Here is a 16,914-nt window from a genome sequence, read left to right as displayed (position 1 = left end):
GAAACATGCAGTGTATGGGACTTAAATGATATTCATTGCTTCTCTAAGACTTGAATTTAAGGAGACATCCTGTGTGCGATACTTGGGACCTACCTGTGTTGAAATGAATTTCTTTTCCAAATTTATATGTGTTTTATTTTTTATTGTTATTGTAAAGATAACATACTGAGGGGTTACAGTTGCATAAGTTAGGTAAAGAATACATTTCTTCTTGGACAGTGTTACCTCTTCACTCTCTTTCTTGATCTTCCCTCCCATCACCACTCATAGATTGTATAGTTCATTTTCGGCATAGTGTCCAGTGAGTACCACTGTTGCATTGGTTTTCACCTTTTTGCCCCTCTATTGCAATTTTGTATTTTTATTTGCTAGCTCCAGCAATCTTAGATAGAAATCAGGTTCAAATACTAAAGAGAAGAGATAATTAAATCCTGGGATAGGTAAATAATAGTCTGGCATAGTCACTTAAACTGATGCACCTCACTTTTGTCCATTTGTGGGATTATGCTATGAGAATTTGGAATATAGTTTAGAGGTAGAGAGCTTGTTTAGCATCCATGAAGCTCTGGGTCTAATTCTTGTTATCACAGGTAGGAAAGTTGAGACTAGTTGAACTTCTGAGATTATCTTCAGTATCTTTGCTAATTAGTCTATACTAACAAATCTTTACCAATACAGCTTATGATTGAGAGCATTGCAAAAGAATTATCTCTCAAATCTAAAGTACTCTATAGAGTACTTTGCACAGTTCTTACCTACAGACCTGGGAAGACATTGAAAAGAATAAACTTGGTAGAAATGTCTTCCCAGGTCTGTAGGTAAAAAGTCACCAGCTCTTACTTTATACTAGGCCAGATTTGTCTTTGAGTCTGACAGAAAGTGTGAGCATTTTCCTTCCTGAATGATTCATTTTACCTCAGTGATTTTCAAGACAATTTCCAACTTATTCTTTATTTAACTTACTTAGCTAGTTTTACTGTATGAAGTCAACTTCCTAGGGGCCACTGATTTCATTTTTTAGCTTAAGTTGAGCTTCTCAAATACAGAAGCATTTTGCTGTCATACTCCAAGGTCATCTCTGAATGAACCAGCCTTCATTCCTGCCTGGGCCTTCTAATATCCAGGCTGGTCTGGTTCACAGCAGAGAAATAATACTCTGCTTTTCCATTTATATTTCATATGATAGAAAGTGGTGAACCACACTGTAAAGACCACACTGGTCCATATACGGAACAGAGAAATCCCAGTTGATAAACATACTTTCCCTGTCTAGCTGCCTCTTTTTCCTTCTTACCTCTTCTCTTCAGAATACTTATGGCATTTTTCTTGCAAAATGATGGGGTTAGAAAGAATGGCTGATGTGTTTGGATTATTGCTTTTCGTATCCTTTTGGATCTTAAAACAACTGAATGATTCATAATTCATTTCCAGTCACTGATACTACTCTTTTGGCTACCTCTATGTTATGATAAGAAAATAAAATTCTACAGAAAGCAAAATGAGAAGCAACATATTTGTGGCTCAAACTGGATGAATGGAAAAGAACAGAACGCACGGAGGATTAAATAGGATACTGCAAAGCAAGACTTAGTGATTGAATGATCTCCCAGTTTATATTAAAGGACTTATTTCCATTTACAAAATGATTCTCTTTGTATGGTTCGAGGATTAGTGTTCTGGGCATCTTCCCAGCTCCAAGTATTTATTTTAAAAAGCTTTCCATGTCAAGAAAATTCAGGTTTTGAAGTGATAAATGTAACGAGAAGATGTATAACTTGAAGTGCTGGCTAATTTCAGGTGTTGAACATCTTCCAACCCTTTTTTTTTTCTAGAATAGAAAGGATCCATCAATTGCCATGACTCAACTCCAGTAGTATTATCACCTCCAATCAAATGAAAATGCCCTGGAAGCCAAGGATATACATTCCTAAAAGTGCTAACACTCAACATATGGCCACTGGAGGCCAAACTTTGAGATGAAAGAGAAGGAAATCAGACAGCTGCCCAGAAACATCTGAGCATTGGCAACGGATCTGGATAACTGACCAACTTTTTCATTTTACATCTACCCTATGTACAGTGAGCCAAAGAGTTGAAGTTGTGACATTTAGCTTCCTGAGGTCAGGGCTTGTGATATTGTGGATGCCAGGACTGATGTATGTGCACTGATAAACACTGCTGCACAGGGACTCTGGAGTATACTCCAGTACCATTACTGGCAGCTATTTATTGTTCTTTCAATACCAGGCAGGATGACCATTGATCATCTCCAACTCTCAGTTCTTAGGCTAGCCATCTGGTTCTCACTCAGTTAATACCTGGTGAGCAAAATGAAGTAACTTAGAAATGCAGTGGAAAATTAACCACAAGAGCTGTTACAGTAAGATGAAATACTTCAAATCGAAGCCAGGAAAGATTTTTAAAAACAACAGCTCTGAAAAAAAAAGATAACTTGTAACTAATATGAAAACCAAGATATACAGACAAATGAGTCAGCAACTGGTCTACATTCACATACTTTGGTTAATAGTTCTTAGGAGAAGAAAACCACTACAAAGACTCACAAAGCACTGAAGAAAAGCACAACAGTCAGCATTAACTAAAGGGGAATGTATAGTATCCAGCAGAGAATACTGAGGGAGAGTGTACTTTCCAGTTCACAGCAGTGTTTGCATGTTTCTCTCTTCCTACTTCTTGTCATCTTTTTCAACTACCTCCCAAGTCAATTCTACTCTTTATCCCCTACCCCATGTGGCTTTTCTTTTCCCTTCTTTTCTCTTCTTGTCAGCTTTTTATTATGTAGATAAGTTCAGCTTTTCTCCAAGTAGGAACTACATATTCCCTTTAGGAAGGATGTGGAGAAGGAAAATGAGACTGTAAATTGCAGTACTCTCTGTCATTGGCTTCCTAGATGAGTAACTGTCTATATAAATTTCCAGATTAATAATTCCTGTCCCCAAACTGTCATAATTTTAGTCAGTTACTTAACAGGAATCAGACTTTGAGGTACAAAGAAAAGAATCTGTGCATCAAAGAGATAAGTCTATAGATCTCTTTTCTTGATGGGTCCCTGTCTGGTTTGGGGATGAGTGTAATGCTGGCTCCATAGAATGAAATTAACAGTGAGGTCTCACTTTCTTTGTCATTGAAGAGTTTGATGAATTACCTGAAATAGAAAGGAGTGACATTGATTAAGATGCATGGTATTTATATACTGCTTTGTAAAATGGCAACTCCTTTGTACAACGACTTAAAAATAATAAAATATTTTTAAAGAATTTCTGCCATATTCATAATCACAGTTGCTTTTTATTTTGTCTGTTGTGGAGCTTGAACTCTGGGCTTCAGCGCTGTCCCTGAGCTCTTCCACAGCACCACTTCCAGTTTTCTAGTGATTTATTAGACATAAGAGTCTCACGGACTTTCCTGCCCGGGCTGGCTTTGAACCACAGTCCTCAGATCTCAGCCTCCTGAGTAGCTAGGATTACAGGGGTGAGCCACTGGTGCCTGGCCACACTTGCTTTAATAAACTATCTCAGACATGGTGAGCAATCACGAAGCTGACTCCTCATGTAGAGATGCACTGACTGCTATAGCATGGTGGCTCGGTAAATAGAATCATATAGATATTACAATGTATAATTAGTAAAAGTTTTTTTTCAAGATGAGATATCTTTGAATTTAGCATGTTTTAGAGACCATCATTTTCTGGTAGAGGGTGGGCTAGCTGCCTACTATTGATCCAATTGTAAATGCTGAGACAGGAGTTGATGTTCAAAATTGAGCTAGACATTTCACATTTGTTCTCATACTGAATGACCATCATTAGTAAAGGTTTTCAAGGCTTTTGAAAAAAAATTATTCAGTGTCATTTTTTGACTGTGTATTTGGCAGTTTTTCTAGATGACTGACCAACTTCTTCATTGTACATCTACCCTATGTACAGTGAGCCAAAGAGTAGAAGTTGAAGAGTTGAATCATCTTTGGAGATTTCTTTAGCTCTGGGTAAATATTTTTACAGAATTATCTCAACAATATGTGGTGGAAATGTGTTTTTCATTAAATACATATGATTTCTAGGAACTGATTGGTTATTGTGCCAATTGTGAAAATCTGATTAATTCCAGAGCACCAAAATAATGCGATAAAGATAAGCACGTGGAAACCAGGACCATTACATCTCCTGGCTAGAAGTTTGTATTTTTTTTAAAAACTATATTCACACAATTCTGAGGCTATGAAAATGGGAGCATTTAGCCAGAATATTTCTGATATTCTCTCTCTTTCTCCACAAGCTTTCTTCCTTGTGTTCCACATCTCCTGCTAAGGCCATAAATTCTCTTTGGAAATGGTTTTTATGGACACATATTTATTTGCAAGTTATGAGCACATTGTCATGGACACCTGTGGTGTCCCACTGCAGAATCCTCATAGTCTTATTTTTCTCTCTAGCTTCAGTTGGCCTAAGGGCTTGGTGAGATCAACATAGCCATGAGGGGCCAAGACTTCCCAATGCTTCATCTCTGTCCTTTATCAGATGCTTGTTGTTTCCTCTCCCGGGAGCCTATATTCTGGAAAATTATTGGACACTCACTCTTCCATTCACTTCTAATGTTTGGGAGCTATAATTTTTGCAGGCTTGTCATTCAGCATTCTGAGACAGGAGCTAGAGCATAAGCTTTCCTGTCTGTCCTACAAAGTCTCCAGCACAACGGACCACTCACTGGCTCTAATAGAAGCCAACTGCACCAGGCATCTTTTGCAAAGGCTTTCCCTCCTTTCATATTTTCTTCCCTGTGTGTACTCTTATTCTAGAGAATCACACCCTTCATAAACTATAAGCATACAATAGTCTGTCATTTGAAGATGCACACTAAAACCTGTAGACATCACACTCCTGATGACTGTTTAAAAAGTCCTTTCTATGCTTCATTGTTTTTTGCTTATCAAATGTTTATGCCTTGGAGAGTTAACCCATGGCTCATGCTGTGCAACAAGTAGCCAATAGGTATGTATGGCGATGGAGCTCTTGTAATACAGTTACTGCAGACTGGGATATGTTGCAAGTGCAAAATACACACCAAATTTTAAGATGATATAAAACAGTGATTGTAATTGTTTTCATATAGATTACATATTAAAATAACATTTTGTTATGTTGAATTCATTAAAAATATTTAATTTTACTAGTTTTTTGTTTTTGTTTTGTTTTACATTGAAAATCTAAGTATAGCTCATTTTATTCTTATCAAATACTTCTACCATAGATAAAGGAAATAAAGAGTGACTTAAGCTGGGTGCTAGTGGCTCAAGCCTACAATCCCAGCTACTCAGGAGGATCTCAGTTTGAAATTAGCTCTGGAGGGAAAGTTAGTGAGACTCTTAATCTCTAATCAACCACAAAGAAACTGGATGTGACTCAGTGGCTCAAAGTGGTAGAACACTAGCCTTGAGCAAAAAGAGCGCAGGGACAGCACTCAGACCCTGAATTCATCTTTATTATAGTGATGTACACACAATGTAGCAAGAGTCCTCATTGCCTGGGGAAGTTAATATGATTAAATGATGTGAAGAAACCAAAATGCTCAATTTCAGAGTGATTTGGATGCCATCCAAAGAAATTCAAAGACTTCCTTTTATTTTATTAGTATGTAAGTGTATTACCTATAAATACTATATGAAATATTATATAATATTAAATAATAACTATACTATAAAGACATCTTATATAAAAGTAGTCTTATTTTCTGTATCTTCTCTCTAAATAATTTTATGATAATGCTTCTAAAATGTACATCACTATTTATGTATTTATTTATTTTTGCCAGTCCTGTGCCTTCAATTCTGGGCCTGGGCACTGTCCCTAAGTACCTTTTGCTCAAGGCCAATGCTCTACCACTTCAGCTACAACACTATTTTGGATTTTTCTGTGACAAATTGGAGATAAGAATATCACGGGACGGGGGGTTTAGCTCAGTGGAAGAACGGCTGCCTGGCGAGCGCAAGGCCCTGAGTTCAGTCCTCAACTCTGGGGGAAAAAAAAGAATATCACGGGTGTTCGTGCCTGAGCTGACTTCAAATCACAGTCCTCAGATCTCAGCTTCCTGAATAGCTAGAATTTCAGGTATAAGCCACCAGCACCTGGCTAATACAACAATTTTTTTTAATTGTTATAAAAATGTTAGAATTTATTGTTCAGTTTTGCAAATTACTCAGTGAATTAACAGCCATATCTCCTTATGTTGTAAATCAGAGCCAGATTTCGTTTAAAGAGAAGTGGGTCCTCTTAGCAAGAACCCTCATTAAATATCTTGAACTTGTAGTATTCCAATAGAAAGGAATTTTTCTTAGCCTTTGAGGATAATAATGTGTAAGCTTCAGGAGTGGATTTGGAGTAAGGAGAGAAGAATAGTTAGGAGGTAGGATGATATTCATCCCTTTCTGAGCCTGGTCACATAATAAAATACAACCAGTTCCCATCATTTGTAGAGAATATTTCCTATCTGCCTTCTAACCTCTAATTGATAAAGTATTTATGACCTCATGTGCTCCCAAGTTTGAAGTGAGTGAGGACTTGACTAGTTTCTCTAGGCTAAGGTCTTATTGCACAGACCTTCTTCAGACTGCATTGTATGCATTATAAATCTGTCCAATGCTGTTGATTTTGGATAAAATAAATAATCCAGTGCTTAAGAGCTCTAGTAGATTCTTTCTAAGGTTTTTTTTTTTGGATTCTAATTCATTTAATTCTGATTTAATTTTAATTATTTCTTTCCATCTACTGGATTGGGGTTTATCTTGCTGCTCTTTTTCAAGGAGGTTCAAATGTCTCATTAAATTGTTGGTTTTAGATTTCTCCAATTTGTTGATGTAGGAACTCAGAGCTATAAACTTGCCTCTGAGTACTGCCTTAGCTGTGTCTCAGAAGAGCTGGTAATTTGTGTGCTCATTTTTGTTGAATATCATGAACATTTGAATTTCCTTTCTAATCTCATCCATGACCCATGGGTGATTCAACAGTGTGTTGTTCAGCCTCCATGTGTTGCAGGACTCTCTTTGTTGGTGTTGAGTTCTAATTTTATTCCCTTGTGGTCTGAGAGAATGCAAGGTATAACTTCAATGTCTCTGAATTTGGACAAATTTGCTTTGTGACCTAAAATGTGGTCTATTTTGGAAAATGTTCCATGTGCTGCTGAGAAAAATGTGTATTCTGATGCTGCTGGTTGAACTATTCAGTAGATGTCTGTTAAATCTAGTTGATCTGTGCAATTGTTTAGATCTGCAGTTTCTCTGTTGAGTTTTTTGGAGATAGTGGTGTGTTAAAATCCCCGACTATTAATGTCTTTGGATCTATGTGAGATTTGAGGGAAAGTAGTGTTTCTTGGATAAATTTGGGTGCTCCGTTGTTTGGCGAATAGATATTTAGAATTGTAACAGCAAAAACGATCCTTAACAGAAAGAAAAGTGCTGGAGGAATATCAATACCAAATTTCAAACTCTACTACAAAGACATAGTAATCAAAACAGCTTGGTACTGGCACAAGAACAGACATCAGGACCAATGGAATAGAATTGAAAACCCAGAAATGAACCTATAGACATATAGCCATCTAATCTTTGATAAGGGAGCTAAAAAAAATAGAATGGAAGAAAGACAGCCTCTTCAGTAAATGGTGCTGGAAAAATTGGTTAATCGCTTGTAGAAAACTAAAGCTAGATCCTTATATATCACCCTGCACCAGAATCAACTCCAAATGGATCATAGAACTTGGAGCCAAAGCAGAAACTCTGAAAACATTACAGGATGGAATAGGAGAAACTCCAGGACCCCTTGGACTCTTAATAGAGACCCAGAAACACAACAAATCAAAGAAAGTTTGGACAAATGGGATTGCATGAAATTGCAGAGCTTCTGCATCGCAAAGGACATAGCTAGCAAGATCAATAGAAAGCCCATGGATTGGGAGAAGATCTTCACTAGCCATACCATGAACAAGGGTCTCCTATCTAAAATATACCTGGAACTCAAAAAATTAAATCCCCCAACAACAAATTCTCAAAGAAACAACTGCCCAATAAATAAATGGGCTAAGGACTTAAAGAGAAACTTCTCTGAAGAGGAAAGAAGGATGGCCAATAGACACATGAAGAAATAAATTCTCAACCTCTCTAGCCATAAAAGAAATGCAAATCAGGGGCTGGGAAGGTGGCTCAGTGGAAGAGTGCTTGCCTTGCATGCCTGAGGCCCTGGGTTCGATTCCTCAGCACCACATAAGCAAAAAGAAAAAAGCCGGAAGTGGCGCTGTGGCTCAAGTGGTAGAGCACTAGCCTTGAGCTGAAGAGCTGAGGGACAGTGCCCAGGCCCAGAGTTCAGGCCCCACGACTGGACCAAAAAAAAAAAAAAAAAAAAAAAAAAAAAGAAATGCAAATCAAACAACATTAAGAACCACCTCACCCTAGTTAGAATGGCTATAATCAAGAACTCTAATAACAACAGATGCTGGAGGGGATGTGGACAGAAGGGAACCCTGTTGCATTGTTGGTGGGAATGTAAACTTGTTCAATCTTTTTGGAAAGTAGAATGGAGGTTCCTCAAAAGACTCCACATAGAGCTCCCTTATGACCCAGCAATCCCACTTTTGGGCATTTACCCAAATGATCACAAACAAGACCACACTAAAGCTACCAGCACACCTATGTTTATTGCAGCATTATTTACCATAGCTAAGATATGGAACCAACCCAGATGCCCCTCAGTAGATGAATAGATCAAGAAAATGTGGCATATATACACAATGGAATTCTATGCCTCCATCAGAAAGAATGACATTGCCCCATTTGTTAGGAAATGGAAAGACTTGGAAAAAATTACATTAAGTGAAGTAAGCCAAGCCCAAAGAAACATAGGTCCCATGGTTTCCCTTATTTGCAGTAACTTGTATATGTCCGAGACAAGCAGAAAAGGTCAGATAAGTTGATGTTAGGTGAAATGAACCCCAAGATAAGTATTCATTTTTTTTTCTTGTGATTGTTTCTAACATATTTATAAGATGATTTCTTTGTTATTTTGTATGTCCTCCCCCACAGTATAATCCCTGGTTTCACTATATTTGATGTTGGCATAATTTGGGGAGGGGAAGGGCAAAAACAAACTGTTTAAATAGGGATACAGGTGGACCCATTGCAACAATGAGATGTACAAGTCATAATGTTGAAAAACGAACTTTACAACTTTGGACGGGCCAGGGGGTGGGGGGTGGGGGAATGGGAAGGGATGGGAACGAGAAACAAAGGAGGAGGCAACAATGTTGATAAAAAATGTACTCATTATCTTGCCCATGTAATTGTAACCCTTCTGTATGGTATTTTCACAATAAAAAAATAAATTAAAAAAAAGAGCTCTAGTAGGCGGCACTTTGTATATTTTTTCATTGTTTTGGAGGTTGCTTCTCAAAATTAACATCTTCTGTTCTGAAAACCAATAATAGTGAGTACTGGGATTTATAGCCCAGCTTTTAGTATACAGAGTGCTTCCTATACAGAATATACTCAATGAATGACTGCTTATGAATATTATAAATCTGGGAAAGAATGACCCTGCTTGCTTGTCAAGTGGATTATTGATTTTTCATTTTGCACAACAGAAAAATGTTTCCATTTCTACTCTATGACTATTGATTTGTAAACTGAATTGCATCCAGTGCTGTTTCCCACATTTTACTGTCTTTGTTTACGGAATAAGAATCTTAGAAGCTGTCCACTCTCATGTCCCAGATGTCAGGTTGTGACATGTGCAGTGTAAAGGTCTTCTGAGGGAGGAAGGAGAGAGATTTGCATTCAGGTGAAGATTGAGGTCCTAGAGCTTGAACTCAAGGCCTGGGTACTATCTCTGAGCTTTTGTGCTCAAAGATAGTGCTCTACCACTTGGAGCTACTGCTCCATTTCTGGCTTTATAGTGGTAAATTGGGTGGAAGAGTCTCATGAACTTTTCTGCCTGAGCTACACTTGAACAGCAATCATCAGATCTCAGCCTCTTGAGTAGCCAAGATTACAGGCATGAGCCACCAACGCCCAACTTGAGGTTTATTTGGGAGGAGAAAGAAAGTGGTTTTTGGCTTTGCAGAGTTTGAAAATGACTAATCTTGACCAAATGCTTCATTTTACGAGAGAAAATAGAATTCCAGAACTCTTCAGTGGCAAGCTCAAGGTCATACTGTCAGAGCAACATCAAGGCTAGAAGTCCTTGCACAAGCTGAACTCAGTTTCACACCCCACCCTGCTCAATTATGTTGTGTTGTTCCATGGTACAGTCTACATGACTTTTCTCCCTATTTGGTTATGTTGAACCAAATGGGCTTAAAACGATCTGATATTTCCAGCACGAGAGTATTTTCTGTTTCCCAAAATTGATTATATTTCCTTGAACCTTATTTCCCCCTCTGGGGGTTCAATGTGTGCTATATACAGATTGTCTGACCTGAATAATGGAATCCAAGATAGGGAGGCTTGGGTGGGTGTTTAGTTACAGAAGATGAAGGCAACATTTCTTTTTTAAAATTTTATTTTATCATAAAGATGCGGTACAGAAGGGTTACAGTTACATGAGTAAGGTAATGAGAATATTCCTTGTCCAGAATTGTTACCCCCCTCCTTTGTTTTTCTCCTACAATCCCTTCAAATTCCTCCCCTCCCCTCCACCCCCAAAGGTATAAAGTTCATTTTCAACAAAGTGCCTTGTGAGTCTCATTGTTGCAATGGAAGGCATTTCTAATCTGACAACTTCTTTCTGCTATGCAATCTGGGGATATCTTTTTTTTTTTTAAATAAACAGCTGTGGGGATCCATTGGTTTCCTAATGCTTTAACTAAGTGTCCAGCTTTTAGAGTGGTGGGGAAATAGATTATTGGTGTGTTTTGCTTTCTTTAGAAAAAAAAACAAGGATAAGTACTCACAATTTCTCACCCATAGTGGAGAAAATAGGTCCACCAGAGCTTAGCTGGTGAGTTAATACAAGAATTAATGTGAACAATGTCTGGATGGGGATCAAGTTGACTTTGCTTTGTTTTTATGGTCACTGAAATTTTCTTTTTTTTTTTTTCTTCTGGGTTTTCAAACTTTCACAAAGGGAGAGTAAAATGGGCTGGCATTGTGCCTGTGCTTTGGGATCAGTCCAATTTTGAATCTCAGTATTGCAAAGTATTGTTTATATAAGCTTAAACTGGTTACCCAATTTATCTATGCCTCTATTGCTTCATAAGTTAACTGGAGATAATATTCCCTCAATTGGATTTGTAAGTTTAAGCAGGGTATCATATAAGCAGTATTTGGCCCAAATAAGAAGATAGTCCATATCTTAATTTTTTTGCCATCACAGTTGTATACCAAATGGGGGCAAAATTCTTAAAAATTGAAAACGTGTTCATAGGGACATGGAGAAACTGTAAATATTATTACTAATGGTAATGAAAATGTTATTGCTATGTGAAAACGGTTTGATAGTGTCTCAAAAAAACAAAACAAAAAAACCTGATCATAGAATTACTGGGCAATTTTCTCAGAGCTGAAAGGTCCGTCCTGGGAAGGCAGAGCAGACTCCTCCTTCCTCTTGGTTAAGTCTCCGCCCAGTACCTGCGTCACCTAGGTAACTGGCACACTTGGAGGAAATCACCGCCCCCTTCCTTGAGGTCACATCTGCATCCAGTGTGGCCCCACCTTCTCCTGCCCGCGGCCTTGATGAGCCATGACTGTCTGTGGTTCGACCTTTTTCTTTCTTTTTTGTCAGTCATGGGGCCTGAACTCTGGGCCTGTGCACTGTCCTTCATTTCTTCAGCTCAAGGCTAGTGCTCTACCACTTGAGCCACAGAGCCATTTCTGGCTTTTTCTGTTTATGTGGTGCTGAGGAATCAAACCCAAGGCCTCATGCATTCAAGGAAAGCACACTATTTTAAGCCACCAAGGCTTATCTGAATGAACAAAATGAGATATATGCATCTAATGGAATACAATTCAGCCTTAAAAGGTAATGAAATTCTGATCTATGGGACAAGATGGGGAAGATGGAAAGCACTAAACCAAACAGCTTATAAACAACAGAAGTTTATTTCTCATACTTCTTGAGGGGGTGGGGGTCCAAGATTAAATTGCTGGTATGTCTTGTGAGGGCCCGTTGTCTGGTTTACAGATAGTGTTTTCTCATTGTATTTTCACATGGTCAGAGGAGCATGAGGTATCTCTAGAGCCTCTTTGATAAAGGCCTTAATTCCATTTGTGAATATTCTGCCCCTGTGACTTGAGTCTACAAAGGGCCCCACTTTCTAATACCATCACCAAAGGGGCTCAGGATTTCCCCTTCCCATCCCTTCCCATTCTCCCCACTCTCCCCACCCCCAGCTAAAGTTGTACAGTTCGTTTTTCTACATAAAGTCTTGTACATCTCATTGTTGCAATGGGTCCACCTGTATCCCTATTTAAACAATTTGTTTTTTCCCTTTCCCTCCCCAAATTATACCAACATCAAATACAGTGAAAACAGGAGTATTGTGGGGGAAGGGACATACAAAGCAACAAAGAAATCATCTTATAAATATGTTAGAAACAATAACAAAGAAAAAAACATTTGAGTCCTTATCTTGGGGTTCATTTCACCTAACATCAACTTATCTGACCTTTTCTGCTTGTCTCGGACATATACTAGTTATTGCAAATAAGGGAAACCATGGGACCTATGTTTCTTTGGGCCTGGCTTACTTCACTTAATATAATTTTTTTCCAAGTTTTTCCATTTCCTAACAAATGGGGCAATGTCATTCTTTCTGATGGAGGCATAGAATTCCATTGTGTATATATACTACATTTTCTTGATCCATTCATCTACTAAGGGGCATCTGGGTTGGTTCTATATCTTAGCTATGGTAAATAATGCTATTGGTAGCTTTAGTATGGTCTTGAAGCCCATGGATTGGGAGAAGATCTTCACCAGCTATATAACAGACAAGGGTCTCATATGTAAAATATACCTGAAACTCAAAAAATTAAATCACCCAACAACAGATCCTCAAAGAAGCAACTGCCCAATAAATAAGTGGGCTAAGGACTTAAAGAGAAACTTCTCTGAAGAGGAAAGAAGGATGACCAATAGACACATAAAGAAATGCTCAACCTCTCTAGCCATAAAAGAAATGCAAATCAAAGCAACATTGAGATACCACTTCACCCCAGTTAGAATGGCTATAATCAAGAATTCTAATAACAACAAATGCTGGAGGGGATGTGGACAGAAGGGAACCCTACTGCATTGTTGGTGGGAGTGTAAACTCATTCAACCACTTTGGAAAGTAGAATGGAGGTTCCTCAAAAAACTCCACATAGAGCTCTCCTATGACCCAGCAATCCCACTTTGGGGCATCCGAATAATCATAGATAGTTAATTTTTAAAAATGTGATAAAAGCTGGGCACCGGTGGCTCACACCTATAATCTTAGCTACACAGGAGGCTGTGATCTGAGGATTGAGGTTCAAAGTCAGCCCAGGTAGGAAAGGCCCTGAGACTCTTATCTCCAATAAACCACTCAGGAAGCAGGAAGTGCTCCTGTGGCTCAAATGTTAAAGCGCTAGCCTTGAGCTGAAGAGCTCAGGGACAGCGCCCAGGCCCAGAGTTCAAATCCCAGGACCAAAAAAAAAAAAAAAAAGATAGATATTAAGATGAACAGTATGTGATCATTGTTGCATATGTTTTGTAAATTTGATAGATTATTCAGTGAGTTATGATTATGAATCCTAAACCACACATTTGTTTAATTTATTCTCAAGATCAAAAAATAAAAATAAAAACTTTTGCCATTCTGAACTCGAGTTTTGTGGAGCGCTTTGGTTCTGGTAATTTATCAGTCACCCTTTCAGCCTGAAACTTTTACTCTTGTAACTCTGTCCAAGCTGTTGTAATGAAAATGTTTTCATAAACCTGGATAAGGAGTTGTGGAATAATATATCTGGCTCCACTTTGGAAATGTGAAATGACAAGTTCTCTCCTTACACTACAAAGCCATCATTAATTTTTAGAAATAAACACTTGGTGTTTATTAAGTAGTAGGAAAAAAGATGCATTATAACTCTGTTTCTTCTTTTTCTTCTTATTCTCTCTCTCCTTCCTCTCTCTGTCTCTTTCTTCCATTTGCCTTTTTCAGATGAGTCATAAAGATACCAATACACTTGGATGGCTGCATATAAACAATATATAGTTTTCAGAGTTCCAGAGATCTAAGAAAGGCAAAAACCTAAACAAGAAACACATGTATAGTGAAGTATTTATTTTCAAAACTGAGATTAAGCGCATTTACAATGAGAGGATGCAGCAATAATTTCTAGGTCATACTCTTTGCTGTATTTGATAAGATCAAGAAATAAATGTCATTTCAGATGAACTCTCCCTAAAATAACCAAAAATTAGAAAATAAAATAGAACTTTGTTTTCTGACACTTCTATCAAATTTAATCTCCCAGACTGAGGCTTCCCTAGTTATGAAGCAGAACATTGGCTTATTTCTTTGTAGAGATCGAAGAAACTGGACCAGAGATCATGAACCCACACACTGATTTTCTTTCACAAATGGAGAATGTGTTTTCTTTTTGCATAATCAGCTAAGTTGAACTCTCTCCTGACAATGGGTCCAGGAAGTGGGGTGTGTCTGCTAAAGAAATGAAGGGAAAGACTGTATTCCCAGTAGAGAAGTTATTTGTTTGTGATTTACTTATTTTCACAAAGACAAACTAAGAAAGTGTTTTAAATACATTATTCTGTGGACTGTCAGATGCCATATGTGGCTATGACCAGAGAATAAGAGTGAGAATTCTTCAGAAAATTTAGATTAACCTATAGTTTTTCTTTATTTATCTCAATATTTGATAAGGTAACTGTGACAGATAACCAACAATTGCAGTCAAGATTATAGCACTGCAGAAAAAGCATTCAACACTATTTAGAAGAACGGAGTTCTTATTGGAGCTTGGCAATAACCACCTGGGACAGTTTAGATACAGTGTTTTAATTCAGGCCTCAGTCTTTTCAACAGAAAAATGGGAAAATTGAATTAAATAGGTCACTAGAGTTCCCCTTCCCTACTTCAGATGTATGATCCTGGCACACTGCTGGGTTCTTTTGTGACAGTGCCTTGACACTTGCCACCTTCTCTCTGAGAGGCGATCATGTTGCCTGGGCATGCTTCATACCATCTGTCCTTTTCTGGGCAGTCATAGGAATTCCCCCTCAGGCATGTGCCTGAATCTTGATGTGCTCCAAGCCAAGGAAGTACCATTAGAGCTTATCTAGAACAGATGATGGAAAATTCTGTAAGCCATATCCTAAGCCATAGGAGCCACTGAGAATATGGTTACCTTCTGGATAACCATAATAGCAATATTATTGTGAATTCCAAATCCTTCCTCTGATTGGGAGTCACTTTCATCATCCTTCAGATCTGTCTCCCCAGTAGCTAGGATTCTAGGCAGGAACCATGAGCACCTGGCTTCTAGAGTATTTTTATAACTCTCTTCAGAGCTCAAAAAAGACAATAATTTAATTAGAGCAAAAGAGTTAAAAATAGACTTCATTAAAGAAAATCGAAAACAAACATGTACAGGAAGCAATGTTCAGCCTCATTAGTAATTAGGAAAATACAGAGTTAAGCCACAGTGATATCTGAAGTCTGGCCATACTGAACATTTGCGAAGATGAAGAGGAATTGGAACTCTCCTGTGGCACTAGAGGGAATATAAAAGTATAGAACCAGTGTGGAATATAATTTAGAAGTTTCCATAAAGTTAAATATATATACACTTTTTAGTTCAACAATTTCAGGCCTCAATATTTACTCAACACAAAGAAGGATGTCTAAGTCAATACAAAGGCTTTTATATGAATATTCATAACAACATTATTTATAAATAGCTCTAAACAAATAAAAAATGCCAATCAACAAATGAATGGATAAACTGTGGTATTTCCATACAAGGGAGTACTCTGCAGCAGCAAAAAAGAATAAACTATTGGCACATTTTATAGCAGACATAAATATCAAAATAATTTTGCATGGGTATATAGTCAATTAGTTATTTAACTGACGAGAAAACTTATTTTCATTTTTGTGGTTGTGGTAATGGCTTCTTGGTTGTAAAAATATGATTAAAGTTACCATCTTGCATATATTAAATATATACATGCTATTATATAGGCTAATTAAAAACACTATGCCAATCAAAGCTGTTAAAAGATCTGACAATAAATACAATAAATAAAAACAATGCATACAATAAACAATAATAAAATAAGTCTAAGGTAATCTCCACACACATTTTTCTTGGGTCCTCTCTGTGCTGGCCTTTTCCAAAGTGCAGAAAAAGAGACTTTCAGTTATCTGACAATGAAAGGTAATAAAGGCAGATTAGTAATAATAACAATAATAACAGGGGCTGGGAAGGTGGCTCAGTGGTAGAGTGCTTGCCTTGCATGCATGAGGCCCTGGGTTCAATTCCTCAGCACCACATAAGCAAAAAGAAAAAAAGCCGGAAGTGGTGCTGTCTCAAGTGGTAGAGCGCTAGCCTTGAGCTGAAGAGCTGAGGGATAGCACCCAGGCCCAGAGTTCAGGCCCCATGACCAGACCCCCCAAAAAACAAACAAACCAAAAATAACAATAATATTAACAATAATGACAGGCTGTGTGCCAGTGGCTCATGCTGCTAATCCTAGCTACTCAGGAGTCTGAGATCTGAGGATTATGGTTCAAAGCCAGCCAGAACAGGAATGTCCAGTGAGACTCTTATCATCAGTAAACTACTCAGAAAAAACCAGAAGTGCTGCTGTGGCTCAAGTGGTAAAGTGCTAGCCTTAATCACAAAGAGGCTCAGGAAAAGTGCCCAGAC

This window comes from Dipodomys merriami, unplaced genomic scaffold (genome assembly GCF_024711535.1).
Source record: "Dipodomys merriami isolate MVZ:Mamm:240054 unplaced genomic scaffold, mDipMer1.0.p SCAF_20, whole genome shotgun sequence".
Classification (NCBI taxonomy): Eukaryota; Metazoa; Chordata; class Mammalia; order Rodentia; family Heteromyidae; genus Dipodomys; species Dipodomys merriami.
This window is presented reverse-complemented; position numbering follows the sequence as displayed.